The sequence below is a fragment of the Geospiza fortis genome, unplaced genomic scaffold (genome assembly GCF_000277835.1).
Source record: "Geospiza fortis unplaced genomic scaffold, GeoFor_1.0 scaffold194, whole genome shotgun sequence".
Classification (NCBI taxonomy): domain Eukaryota; kingdom Metazoa; phylum Chordata; class Aves; order Passeriformes; family Thraupidae; genus Geospiza; species Geospiza fortis.
Genome location: NW_005054322.1, coordinates 7114830 through 7130188, shown reverse-complemented (window position 1 = coordinate 7130188; position 15359 = coordinate 7114830). Strand labels below are relative to the sequence as shown.

At 38.5% G+C, this 15359-nt stretch overlaps 1 long non-coding RNA gene across 1 annotated transcript; it reads left to right on the top strand.

The window, feature by feature from the left end:
• The first annotated feature begins 179 nt into the window (after positions 1-179).
• LOC115947850 lies at positions 180-8545 on the top strand. Its single transcript, XR_004081693.1, has 3 exons — positions 180-203; positions 3682-3736; positions 8476-8545. It is a non-coding gene; the product is annotated as an uncharacterized LOC115947850 (long non-coding RNA).
• The last annotated feature ends 6814 nt before the right edge of the window (positions 8546-15359 follow it).

Below are 15359 nucleotides of genomic sequence, written 5' to 3'. Positions count from 1 at the left end.
GAGTCCGCCTCCGCGGGGGCCTCGCCCGGCGCGCTCCGAGCCCGACGCTCCTTCCCGAGGCGCAGCAAAGGGGCTGCCCTGGTTCCGCCGCTCGGCGCAGCCTCCAGCCGGGTGGTCCCTGCCCCTGCGCCGCCCCACCTCGCCCTGTGCCCCTGGGTCAGCCCGGCCTCGACGTTAACGGGACCGAGCCGCGGCCAAGACTGGTAATAGAGGAGCAGAGGGAATGAGGCTGCTCAACCCCCAGTTCCTTGGTTTACTTTTCCTTTCACTAAAAATTTGTGACAGAACTGAAATGCATGAGCTTAGAAATAGTAGGAAAAAGATACAGCGGGCAGAGACAGAGATGCATAACAGAGCATCCATGTGTTTGGACATGGATGTTTGTTTGTTTGTTTGTGGGTAATATAATAATAATACAAAACAACAATAGCAGTAATTATTTGCAGTCTGTCTGGTCTCAGCCCCGCGTTGGGGTCTGGACACGATGCGCGCAGGAGCCACCTGCCACCGTGTGCAGAGCATGCCGTGGCCGGGCGAACATCCCTCAACTCCGGCTCACTCCTGCCCCCCGGGAGGCTGGCTCCCGCCTGCCACCGCCGGGCAGCATGCCACCGAGTTCGCGCTTTGCCCGTCGCTTTGGATGAATAGCTTCTACCTGGGGGCTCCGAGAGAGAAGCGGGGGGAAATAAGCCCAGGGCAGCACCGGGCAGGGCCGAGTCTCAGCGGGGCGTGCAGTGCAGCGCAGGCAGCCCAGCCGCCAAGAGCCCCTTTGCTTCCTGCACTGCCGGGACAGGAGCTGGATTTCACCTGCCTCCCTGGAGAACACCGAGGAGTGAAGCGCTTGCCAAAGGAGGCAAGCGTGAAAATGTCACTACAGCAAGTGTGAAGGAAATGCCAGCCGCAGCACACACTGTGAGAACGAGCACCAGACCACCAGACCTCCACGGGCAGCAGAGGTGATGCAATTAATCTGCATTAAGCCGTGCAGTGAAAATGCCAGATGGATTTTGCTCTGGGACTTCCACGTTTGCAGCATCAAGTCTCTGTGTTAGACTGCTGTGTGAACCACTGGCATATGTATTTTAGATGTGCCCCAAGTTATGCACTGCTGGAATTTCAGCAGAAGCATACTGCCTTTGGGGACCTGCTCGGCAAGCAGCCTCATCCCACTGGGCAGTGTGCAGTACAGGCAGGCTGTAACCGCTCTCTGTGGGTCTCTTCCTAAGAGACACCAATGGAACACGTGAGATCAACTCGTGTCAGTTCAAATGCAGATCAAATACCAAAAGCAGCTGCTTGGAAAGCTGAACCAGTCATTCTAGAAAGCATACATTCATGTATGCAAATGTTTGTGTAGACCCATACATGCATATCCACACAAAGGCAAGGAGAGAGGGCTGGGTAAATAGAGGCACACATGAGGACCAGAAAGCCTGCAATGGCTGCTCCATCAGATTTCGTTGGAATTGGCAATGCGAGCACATCAAAATGTTATTGGAACATTTGTACCTCTCGTGCAGGCTACCAACAGCACTGGTATTGCTCTGTGTTGCTACGGATTGGAAGTGTAATCACAGCTTACTTTCAGAGACATTTCCCAGAGCAGAGTACTTTCTCCCCCATAAATTTCCTTATTAGATCATGAGAAGCCAACTTCTGTTTTGAGTGTAATATTTAATTTTTCACAAGCAAATACCTCTATAATTAACAGTATTTCCTGTGCCTTTTTATGCATATTGTGACATTTCTACTCTGCAGGGGTGAGCGCAACATGGCACTTTCAATGTGTTTTACGTTTTCTGGCATTTTACATATCATAACCCATTAGCAGTCTCCCGTGGGTCTTCCCAAGCTTATAATTCCTTATTAAACTAATGTTCAGATGAAATCTCTGTGGTATTCCTCAGATGAGAATTAAGTAAACAGAATTTTACCTCTGTTTCAGGACAGTGGAGTCAAGATCCTTGCAACATTTTGAGTGTATGCTAGTACTTTTAATTCCCAACATGTAGCTAGCTGCCATATGTTTCTCAGCAGTAAATACTGTGGCCAGGAGAGAGAAGTAAAGGGGAAAAATTAAACATTCTGTGAAATCCGTATCATGTATTGAGGTTTTAGGGGTGATAAAAAGCATGATTGGGCCTTCCTTTAATCTGCTCATAGTGTCACACCAAAATAAGTTCCCCTTAGGACCTTCTCCATTTCTACCTCCCATGTTACATCCTCCTTCTCAGAACATCTACTGACACATGCCTAGGTGCTGATCATTTTCAATTCAGCCAAATCTTACATATCCAAAAAACCAAACAGACTGGGATTTACCCTTCCCTCTGTGGTTTGTGCAAATATCAGTAGGATATATCTCTTGGTTTTATTTCATGAACAGAAAAACACAAGATTAAAGATAGCTTGAAAAATAAGATAGAGTTGGGGGATTTGGGAAATACTAATTGATTTCAGCTTCTAATATTAGTGTGTACAGGTAAAAGAAACAGCAGCAGCTGTGATTCAGTATAAGTTTACCCAAATCAGGTAAGCTGACTTGGCTCATTATCTTTAAAGAAGAAAGGAAAAAGCAATGCAGAAATTTTAACCATATTTCCTCATTTGGTACCAGGGAAAAGGTTTTTTTATGTCTCAGCTCCTTTTCTTTATGTGCTAATAAAAGCTTTTCTTACAAGCATGGACATTTAAGACATTATGGAATTTTCTCCAAGATGGAGATTTATATGCGAAAGAATCTTATACTAATTATTTAAAATAATTGTATTCAATTTATTAACAATTACTGGTATTTTTTATTAATTTGGAATAATGGAGAATGATTTTTCTCAGACTTCTTATTATTCTTATTCAATTTTAAATATGCTTCTACCAATTTATTGCTTGTTAGCAATGATGTAAAATCACGCAGTACAAAAGAATCTCTTGTTGCAGTTTAGATTCTTTTTTCTATGTTTGTTGTGGAGACAACACTTGTACACAGAATAAGGCTTATAATTTTTTTTCTCTGTATTAATCTAATTCATGAGATCTGTAACAAGTTAATTTCATTAATTCTATTGTTACAGACTCTGCAGTTCTCCCAGACAGAGCTCTGCAAGCAGCAAATGGTTCTTGCCAACCCACACCAAGCATTCCATACTATTAAGTCTTTACTTCCACATAACTCAGTGTATTACCATTTATGTACTTAAAACCATTAGACAAAACTGAAGTTTCTGAGACTTGAGAAAGAGAGATTCTATTTATTGACTGATAGAAGAATGTGGATTTTGTGAAAGAAGGTGGGGAATCCCAGTCAACATCTTTCATTTTCTATGAAACATTTATTGGCAAAGATATAATTCTTGTGAAGGTTTAGTGGGGCAAAAGGGTTGTGAGTGAAGAGAGAGACATGCAAGGAAAGGAAGTAGAGGAAAAGATTGATTGAGGGATGTGAATAAATAGTAACACTTTCTTTTAAACAAGCAAGTACTGACTTCAGCTGTAGAACCAGACTAGAATCTTGAAGTATATTTCTTTTGCGTTTGTCTTTGGTTGGTTTGTTTTGTTTTTGGTTCTGTTTGTTTGTTTGTTTTCATTAAAAAGTAAAAATAGAAAAACAGAAGCAAACACAAGTGAATGACTAGAAAAAATATACAATATTAATATTTGGTATTTTCTCAACTTTAATTTCAGGTCATGACAAGCAAGTTCTTGTCTGACTTTTTTTCAAGACTTCTGAGTTTTTCAGGTAAGAAGATATTTGGGGTTTGTATTTTAATACAGGGAAGAAAGTGGCTTAGGTTTATTGACAGTTAAACTGCTATTTAATTTTATTATTGCAGTTTACATTGGAAGTATGCAGAATTCTATGTAGATTCCCATTTTATTACTACTTAAATCTCAACAATTCATATTTTTGGTAGAAAGCGAGCAATTAAACTTCTCTTATCTGCCTACATTTGTCAGTTTCACAGAATTCACATCTGTTATTTTTACTGACATGCTACAAGCTCTTTCTCGTTTCTTCTAACCAGAGTTTTTGAATGATTTAAGCTTGTTTTTCTTACATCAGTGAGTGGAACTCAGTGCAATAAGGTTCACTGCTTTCTTTTGCAATTTTTAATGAAGGGTAGAACAACATCACTGATGTTTTTGGTGTTTTTCAAAGTCATTTAATTGTTATCCTCTATGATTATTTTCATGTCTGTGCTTCCCAGTAAGCACTTAGTTTCTGTCAGAATACTCGGCTGTTACATTTTAAGGTTTTTCTGGCACAGTCTTTCAGTGTCAGGGTTTTAGGAAGGAAAGGTCTAATGAATCAAACCCTGTGCTGGAGTGGGATGTAGCTCCAGACTAGAGACATTTAAATTTAGGTGTACACATTTGAATTCCTAAGCGTCCTAAGCTCCCTGTAGAGCCAATGGAAATTTATTCAACGCAGTGATGGGATCGTAGAGAAAAGTTCAGCTTTGAATGTTCATTTTGACTTCTGGGTGATCTCCATCCTGTCTAAGCATTCTACTGAACAGGACAAACCCCAATACAGAGGTGCCTTGTGCTGTTTGAGGTTCCTAAGACTAGCCAAGATGCCTGCAAAAGGTGAACAGATAGTTTTTGACCTGCCTTGAATTGCCTTAAAAAGGAAATTGCCTTATCGGTAATCTGTATGTTTCTGTATGTTAGACCAAATATTCTGTGAAATTTTACAGGTTTTGGACACCTATGCAGAGCCACCTGAATCCACACTACATCCCTTTTGGCTCTAACAGGAGATCAAATCTCACATATAGACACCGGCATGATAGACATGCAGAATCAGATGTTTGAATCTTCATCCTTAGAATAACACAGCAAAAGCCTTAAGACAGCAAAGTTTGTTGAAAAAGAGTAGAAAGTAAACCTAAGGAATGATCCCTTTCTCATTTTTCTGAAAAAGCTGAAAATTTTTCCTGTTTTTATGGGGGTGGTATCCTGGTAAAGGACCTGAAATCTTGGAAACAAGTGGCATACTTGAATCAAGAGAAAAGAAAAGAAAACAAGAGGCAGGGTTCCAGGGAAGCTAGCCAGAGATTTTAGGTATCTTTAAGTATGTGGAATAAACAGAAAGAACGAAATGTCTTGCTACACAAACAAAGCTATAACTTAATCAGCAAGACAGAGACTTTGTAGGATAAATCAAAGGATTGGAGCGTTGATAGAGAGCAGTACAAGCTGTTCAAGAAAGAAAGGCTGGGAAAATGGGAAGGCAACATTGCATTACCAAGAATGTGTTTATGATTTGTTAAAGAGAAGGCAGATACATCAAACATCTCTAAGGGAACCAAAAACAAGGTTTCAAAAGATTGGTCTACCTCAAATCAATGTGGAGAGGAGGTGATTGAACATCTTAAACACACACAAAAAGGAGACATTTCTTGGAGTTGTGGAGCTGTTGTTTGACATCTTTAAGTGGTAGAGTTTATACCTAGATTTTATTCGCTCTTAATGGTGTGAAACAGCTGAGAAACACAAGATGAAGGCCTCTAAATCTGGTAAAAGGGAATTCGAAATAACAGGATAAAGAACAGCAGAGAACAGCACTTCAAAAAAAGAAGGTGGTGACACACTTAGATGACTGGTAGGAAAAGTCTGATGATTTTAATGGAACATACTCAGAGAGAGAGAGTCAGCCATAAGAAACTAAGCTGTTAACACAAAAAAAAAAAAAAAGCAATATTGGCAAGAAAGCTAGTAGACATTCAGAATGTATTACCAGGAGTGTAACATGTGAGAAACTGTTGTGTAAAAAAACCTCCTGCAGGGAGCCTAGAGATCATCAGCATCATAGATATTGGGGTAATGTGATCTTTCATGAATATTTCAGCTGGACTAGTTCTGACTAAGAAAAGATACCTTTAAGTTATGTCATATAGTTTGTAGTTGTGAAAAAGGGAGTACTAAAGAGACAGCTAACATATTCATCAGAAGTAGAAGTAGTAATCAATTTTTCATCTCAGCACAGAATACCTAAACTACACATAAGTAGGATGTTCCTATCTATAAAAAGTGTTAAATACTGGGAGATTTCACATCTCTTGGTTGTAGAAAGTTGTGGAATCCATATCTTGTAACATATGAACCTTTTTCTAAGAGTAGGGGTTTTTCCTGCTTAAGGATTCTCTAAGTGTCTGAAATGGGATATTTTTTCTCCAAAACTTAGTGTACCCCTTTTTATCAATGATATTTTGGGAAACTGAGTTTTCATGCTGTTAAGAAAGACATGCAGCCAATCTGTTTGCACTCTCAGATGCCATTTGAACAGCTGATTCAACTTTGGAAGCTTATGTAGCTTAAGAGACCAAATACAGTTTCTGTCCTGGCCTTTACATCTGAAAAGCGTGATTTCTTCACTTTGGACAGAGTTCTGTAAAAGCCAGGAGGATATCAGTGCATTCCAATGCAGGAATTTGACTTGTGTCCATTGTGGTTTAAAACAATGGACCTCAAATGAGGAATTCAACTGCCTTTCATAGACAGTCTTTTAGATTTCTTAGTGTACCCCAAAGGTCTAAGTAGGTGTAACCCCAGCCTAAGGGCAGGTCTGCACCCACCCAAAGAGCAGGAGGGATATTCCACTGTCCAGGAGCTTCACAGAGCCTAAAAAGACGCCAGGAAACTGACTCCTGTCCTGAAGGTGCTTTTTGGTAGTTTTATCGCTTCCCTATTTTCTTTCAACTAGCATTGTGATTAAGCATACATATTTTTTTCCTTAACCTCTACTTGGAACTCTGTTTTAAATTCAAATCACAGATTAATTACCCAAGCTTTCAAAAAAACATAGTCTTCTCTCTCCATCAGACAAATACATCAGTAATGCTTTTAACATCTGAGAAAGGGAGAAGTTTTTTAAATTGTGTGGCTTTTACAGTATATTAGTGATCTGGCTCATAAAAAGGCAGAATGACAACAGTTCAGCTTGGTGGTGGGTTGTGTTGAAAGTGTGTAGAACCTGAGAGCATGTAAAATTCACTCATTTTGCAGACAGGCTCTAGAGCAAGTAGGGGATGGCAGATAGTCAGGCTTGAGTCATCACTTCTCTTCCTGCCTTGTAAATACTTCTTTTGTGCTGTTCCTGAGACTCAGTTTTCTTCCTTATGATATGGCAGCCGTCTTTCTTTATCACTCCATTATGACTATGCACTCAGGATCCAGGAAGAAATCATAAATACCTGTAAAATCATTAAAGACCCTGTAAGTAGGAAGAACAGTTACCATAGGAGGTTTGCTTAGAATGGATGCTGCACTGATTCTGCATTTTGGATAAAAATAGTTGATCTCTTTTTTAAAAATTGTTTTCATTAATGTAAAGTGTTGGAAGTGGATTATTTATATGTATAAAAGATTGCTTGTAATAAGACTTGCTGTGCATATTGAGACTCACTATTAAGAATAATGGCTCTGTATATTTGTTATGGTATGTTGATGACATTGAGAGAGGCAAAGGATATCAAGAAGATATCAAAGGATGTTTCAAGATTGAAGTTGCTTTCCTTTAACAGTTGACAACAATTTCTGTTGCGATACGTTTTATGTTTTTATATAGCTAGGCAAAAATAAAGATAATTGACTCATGTTTTTATTCTTACCATTTTAGAGGGCTCTAGTAGCTTTCTGATTTTTTTTTCTTTTGTCTGTGTGACAGCACAGTATGAAATTGGCTTCCTGGATTTTAAAGTGCTTAATGCAGTCTTTAGCTACATTTCTATTACTACATTCTCCAAGTGATGTTAAACTATGACAGAAACTTCACATTTGATTATGTGTAACAGAAATGCAACATAATTTGTTGCGTAGATTTCCAGAACATCGCTTAATGATTAATTCTGAGAGACCGAGCTTCTATTTATCCTAAAATAAATAGACACCATTCTATTCCCCCGTTATTCTAGTGTGTTGTGCCCATAGTTATTTAGCTGAGGAGAAGTAGCAGAAGCTGGGCAGGGCAGAAGGAAGAGGAAGCACACCGAGGATAGGGCTATGTTGCCGTACAGTTCAGCCCTGAGGTGTGGAGTTTTGGGACGCAGGTTTGCTGCGGTGTTTTCCAGCCAAGAAAAAGCCACTGGATGGTGCTGTGGAGACAATTTGCAGTCTTGGCACAGACCTGCAAGGTGCCCAGCCTCTTAGGCTTCTGTGTGAGGCTTGAGAGAGGCTCACACAAAGAATTAAATTTACCGTTCCCTTTCTTTTATTTCTTTTCTGACACGCTTTATAGAATTCCATGGTAAATTCTAAGTCAACAAATAACAGTCAGCTGCAATCTTATCACAAAACATGTATCCTATTTTTTTGTGTGTGTGTGTATGAACATTTTATTGAAGGAAACTGGTTAAGACTTCATGTAGGTTCAGTATCGTTTTCTGGCACTGCACTCACAATAATATAGCCACAAAGCTTTTTGATTTATTTAATGGTAGTAGAGCGTGTCATCTCTCTGGGCATTTTTTGCAGGTGTGTATTTGCGCAGAGAGCTTTAGCCTCTCATCACTTGATCGCCGGCTCCATGGGAGGGAGGCGAAACAGCTTTGCTCTGTCTGTGTCCTGCCTCTGGTCACTGCAGCCCTTGCTGTGGGCAGGGTGATCTACACAGGAAGAATTCCCTTCCCATCAGTGCCATGGTGGGACCAATATGCGGGATCAAGAAAGTAGAGATCTATTACAGTCAGACCCCAAAACCTCTGTGCCTCAGGATAATTCAGCACTTGCTGCTTAGATCCTGCTTTAATGGGTGCCTTCTGTGCAGGTTCTAAGAACTCCAGTGAGATCCCCATCAGCAGGTGTTAAACACTACAGTACAAGTGCCTGTATGAGATACTTACACATTGCCACACTGCAGCTGATGCAGACAAAATGCTTAGCCAAAGGCTGTTAACAGATGGGACTCATCTCGCCATAGGAATGCCATTTTCTCCTCAATCACTACCAAGACTGAACATGGTGCTTTGCCCTCTGTAAATATCTGCAGAGAACCTCATCCTCATAGCCCACAGAGACACAACTGGCCATGGCCTCCAGGGAAAGGACATGTAAGCAATATTGCAATTTGGAAGGAGGAATTTACAAACATTATGTCTATGAGTGTATGAAACAAACTGAGTTATATCATCTCAGCTGCATCCTTGAATTCAAGTTTGCTTGATAAGCTAATTTCTTTCATTTTCTAAGTGTCACAATCACTAGTGCTAAGATATCAGAGGGAGAGAGAAAAATATCGAAATAGCTATTTTGTTTCTTTGAAAAATATTGAAATAGGCATTTAATTTCTTTGAAATTAATTATTTGTTCAAGATAAGTTCCTTAATGTTTCTCTGCACTAGCTCCAGTTCATTCCTGATCTGTCTCTCTAAATATTCTTGAGTATTTAGATTTTGCAAATACTCCATTGCATTCTCCTAAATTCACCAAATCTCTAAAAAAGTATGACTGTAACTATGATAAGTGGAATGATTATGCAGATAAACACACAGAAGGATGATACATTTTTATTTATCAGAAGAAAGATAATGAGGATATATTTCTAATAGTCATTCAACTTTACTCATGATGTTTCTCTAGAGGAGAGAATATTTGGAACAGCTGGTCAGATAATATAAAGTAGAGCTTAAAAGTTATTAGCAATGCTACTGAAGTTATTCATGTTTCTGGTCTAAAAAAATGGTAATAAATAAGTGCATTTAGTGATACTAGGATAGTTTGTGCAGTAGAATAGTGTGTGTTTCTGTAAACAAGCACAAAACTCTTGACAATATTGACTAATAAAATCTAACAATGATTTTGCTCAGTAGTACTTAATGGAAAAGAACTTACAGACACGGGAAAATATGAATATGAAAATCCAAAAGCTTTATCAATAATTGCTTTCTGGAGTTTGATTGACAACATATTAATTTTAAAATACAATCTAATGCTGGCATTTTCACTGAGATTATACACTTTTCACCACTGCTACCCAATGACTTTGCCTAAATACAAAATGTAGTATTTAGTGACTTGCTAGAAATCTTTTTTTCCCCCTACTCTCTTAGATAATTTTGTGGGTGGAAATACTTCTCTGTGTAATTGTATTATTTGTGCAAGTGACTGTCAAGATTTTCCAGAATTTTTAGGTTTATTATACATGTTAAAATTTATGAATAGTTTTTCAAAACTAATGAGATTGCTTGAAAAAAATCAGATTTTCTAATCACTGTGACTGTTAGACCATTTTCTTCCATGTAATATTCCTATGTCTACAGAGACCTTTCTCTCTGCTAAAATATTTGTATTTGTCATCATTTAATTTTAATGTCAAATCACTTTATAATTTAAGGACCATTTCATCTGTCACTCCTATGCTTTCTTACTTCACACATGAATAAAGTGCATTTTTCATGCTTTGTCTCCCAAACAATGGTTGCCAAAACAGTCAATATCAACAATCTAAAATGTTAAATTTGAAAGTAATTTTTAAAAAATAATTATAATGATGCTCTAACATCTTGTTTCTGTCTGGAAAAATACCAAGGTCTGATGGCTCATGAAATTAATATCTTTAGTTCAGAGGAAACAAATCTTTAAAAAGTAGCCTGCTGCATGATTAGTCTTAATACAGAAATAATTTTTATAGAGTAAAAGGGAAAACACAACACCATTATCTTTAAATAGACAGATTTAGTAAAGAATATATGGTTAGATTATTGAAGAAATCCTACAGGAGGGGGATGGTGTAGCAATTCTTTTCATGGCGCACAGCCATACATCTCCCACTTGTTCTTCCCACTTTCTCTGCCCCATGAGAAGACAGCACCGGTGCCAAGTAGCACTGATTTTGATTTGTGGTATAGACAAAAAGCAAGACCACACTGATGATGAGAAAGTGTCCTTAATTATTTTCCTGATGTGGCAGACATCACTGGCTTCATTACTGTTTTTCAGCCAAGAGTAAGGGCTGCTGGAGCCAGGTGTGTGACAGCCCTGAGCAGCACAGTGAAATGATGCCTTGGGTTTTAGCTTTTATATTTTTCAGATTCTGTACTGCTTTGGTGTGCGCTTCTGAGCTTCATATTAGGGGATAGTAAGCTCTCTTCACAGTGTAGGTAGACAAAACAATTCCTTCTCTAGCTGGGGACCAAGGACAAATTATCCACATTTCAGGCCCAAGAGCATAAATAATGGCAGAATGAAGAGATAAAAACAAGAAGGATGGGACTTCATAATCTAAAGCTGTAATTGGACAATTAACACAAATATGCTAATGGACCAGAACTTATAAATGTGAGAGACCTCATGACTGGTTGTCCATTTTGTGACTATTTTGGGTTCACCTAGGCTGTGGCCCTGGCTGGGCTCTTGTGCTGCCCAAGGTGTATCCATTGAGGCCTTCTGATAAATATCTACTTTATTCTTTAAGTCTGTCTAGCCTCTGTTCTAGGTCAGCCTTCACAAGACATCAGATAACTATTCTTCATTGTTATCTGACCAAGTTATACTTTTCCATTAATATAAGTCAGTTCAAGTATTGCTTGTACCTTCATAAGGGTGGGTTTTTTGGGTAACAAATGTCTCTTGTGTTGATATGCAGGCAGCCTGAGATATTCAGGAGAGTTCTCCTTTGCCTCCTTTTTATCTCGTGTTCAGACAGACTTTACATCAGCTTAATGGCCCAGATAGTTGTAGCTCTGCCCCCATGAAGCATGCTAAAACATTGCCAGTCATCATCCAAGCGCCAGGAAGTGACAGTCAAACAGCTGAATGGGTCTGAAATAATTTCTGGATCCCTTAGGATTCCTATATGGCAGCACATACCCACAGAGGCTGTGCCAGCTCAGCAGGGTAGGCTTCTCCATCCACAGCCCCCAGCCTAGCTGGCAGCAGGTGCCTGTCACTTTGGGGGCCCTGAGGGCAGGCATGGGCACAGGGACCTTCTGCTTGGGTCCCTCTCCAGCATTCCCAGACAGCTCTCAGCTCAGCGTGTGGCTCCTACACAGACCACCATCCAAGCTACACCCTCCCAACAACTATAGCAGAGAAAATATCTTCTTCTATGTATAGAACTCATCCAAATTTCCCTCTATTTCCCTCTCCTAATTCTAAAAAAAAAAACCTCATGCACTGTGGGCAGTGTATGCCATACTGTAGTTGTTTTTCCACCAAAAGATGCTAGAAAGGAACTATTTTAGAAGCCCAAAATGTTTTATTAATAACCCTGTTAGGAGAACTAAATGATGTGACATGCCTGAACTTCCCTGGATTTTTAATTCTGGATTTAAACATTATATGGAGAACTATTTTTTAAAGGAATTATTCATTTTTTTATTTGCAGTCATATCCTCTCTCACAATTTATCTGGATTGTACTAAAAATGTAAAAGCTATTTAAATGAAGAAATTTTTCAACAGAAGCAGAACCAGTAATTCTGGACGTTAAACTCTGCTGACCTTCCTAGGTATCTTCCAAAAATGCTCATTAATTTTGCTTTGTTTGACATGTTGCTTTGAAGTATTTTTTCAGTTATATTTTCAGAAATGTTTTTCAAAACTACTGAAGCTCACATGAAGGTTTGGAGGAAGTTAGCTTAATACAGAATTGCCTCCCATAGGAAGTTAACCCTATATTGCCCATGGATTTTTAATTTTTTTTATTTCTTGACAAGAAATGGCCTCAGTTGCCATCTGCTGCACCTTGCTAGATTCATATGGGAAATAAATCTTCTGTGATAGCAGGACATTATTGGCAACTTTCTGTCTATTGCCTATAAAATCATGTGGCTAATAAAATAGAGATCCATCTCGGAAAATGACAGAAGCTGAAGAAAAAACAGATAATCTTCCTTTCTGTGATTAATGACTCAACATAATAATGAGACAGTGTTTCAACTGCAGCCTTTTCTCTAATGTCTTGCTGTCTCATATGAAACATTCCAGTTAAAAGCAATAAATGGATATGCTTTTTTTTTTTTTTTTTACTTTCTATCTTTTTCTCGTTAATCTTCATTAGGGAACCTCCAACCCATGATTTAGAATGACTCAGACACTAAAAAATGTGTTTCCCAGACTAGTACCTAATCTGCTTGAACACATGGGTGACATCAAACTACTTGCAAGGGTCTTGCTCACAAATAGCCTTGTCTTTACAATGGAGTTTGGTAAGGTTTCATCTCATGTCAATAAAGACACACAGAGTGCTTCTGCATTTTAAAATAGAGGACACAATCACAGAATCTGTGCATATACTGGCAACCTAAACTATGGTAATTGGGTTTTTTGCTTGTTTGGAGTTTGGTTTAGTTCTGAGGTTTAGGATTTTTTTTTTATTTGTCATCCTCCCCCTCCATTTTCCATACAAAGCATCAAAAACATTCAGAGGACTGTGCCACAGTACTATTTTTTTATGGCAAGAACCAGAGGTGTAAAATGAATACCCGGGCTGTGACATGAAATCGTGGGTGGGTGTTTGCAGAGCAATCTCCCAGACCATGCTGGGACAGTGCCAGTGAGGGGGTGAGGGAGCCAGGACAGATGTCACCACACCTGCCCTGCCATGCTGAGTTTTGCTGTGGGAGGAACATACAGAAAAGAAACTCCAACATTAAAGAGCTTTAATTTTATATGTCAAATATGGGGAGAGAGCCCCAGGTGTGCAATAAAGAGCTAAAATTTTTGACTGTGCAGAAATAGCCAGAACTTCACAGCTGCTGTGTAAAAACTGCTATGTCTTTCCCTCCTATTGTTTTTAAAGCCATATAACCATGGTGCAAAATATACTAAATTAAGAGAGTAAGGGAATGAGCTTGAGCACTGAACATCAAGCGTTCACACAGTTTATGGCTTTTTTTCCAGACCCTTCTGTTAGATATGAAACAAGCAACACCAAATGCCAGTGAGTGTTTATTGACCCTCTCACTTGCACATTTAATTTTGTATTCTTCACAGGGAAGTGCCTATTGTAAGAAAGCTATTTATATGTTGATCTATTACAGCAATATGAGACAAATAAATGAATTTTCTTGGTGTGAATGAGCATAGTTTGGCTATAATAACAATGTTTATGTGCTCTACAGTGTATATTTACTGATGTTCATTTTCTTACAATCATTTGCTCTTGTTCTTTTTTGGACTTGATTAGTGCTGAAATTTCTTGATTCAGAGTATATTTTAGTGCTCATTTATTGAAATTCAGAACAAATATATTGGTTGTTTATTTCTTAATAGATTTTTTTTCCTGGAGGGATAATTCTACTAGTCACTTGACAAATATGCTCAAAAAAAGTCATGGAAACGCCTCATTTTCCTGAAAATAGATTTTATAAGTCTTTAGAGAGCCAACAGTAAACTTCATTTATTTCACATTGGAGTCAACAATATCCACTGCAAGATATTTGTATAGATCTATTTTTGCATAAGTAATCTTTATCCACATGAAAGTAATTACTAACATTTTAAAGCACATTTTGGTCTATGCTTAACTGGTTTTTTATATCCTACTTTGTGTAGATTAATATTCAAATTTTATACATCCATAATCTTTATTTGTTAATTTTTTTAAGATTAAAGTAATTCAGATCAGACTTTGTGTGTCATGTTCATACATTATTAAGTGGCAATTGTAGGTATTTACACAGAATTGTGTTAAATTATTTATTATTTATAAAGCTACCTATCATATTCATTATTGCTTTGTAAGAGAGGCCTAGGGTCGCCACAGAAGCCCTGTGCACTCCTTCAGACCCTCTGGTCTCATCATCTGTGTATTTGGGGAGTAATGCCAGTTTAAAAATACCAGTGAAAGACAGGAGGATAAAATAAACTGGGAAAGCTGTGCAGCAGTCAGCATGTCAGCAACTGGGTGAAATTAGAGCCTTGGTGAGGACAGTGAAAAGGCTGATGCAATATCTCCTAACTACAAATACTATTATTTAATAGTATTACAGAGAGGGAACTGAGGCCTTTCACTCAAATGTGGTAGAGAGCATAATCCAGTCGCTCTTAATAATTTATTTAGCTCAGCACAAAGAACAAACATTATGACAGAAACTTGGAAAGAATAAGTGATCATCATCTAGCCCCAGGCAAATTGTATAGAACAGGGCTGTCTGGAAGACAATATCAGCCCCAAGGCTGTTTCAGGGAAAAAGTGAAAACTACAGTAAATAACATACTGAGAAAGAGAAAAAGAAAAGAAGACACCAGTGATACCGTACAAAACCAAGAATGGATAAAAACTGTAGAGTTTCTGGTCAATGTTTTATTAAACAGAACTACATACCATAATAATGAAAATTTTAAAGGTATTTCTTAAATTATGAAAATTTTAAAGGTATTTCTTAAATGATTAAAGGTATTTTAATGAAATAGAAA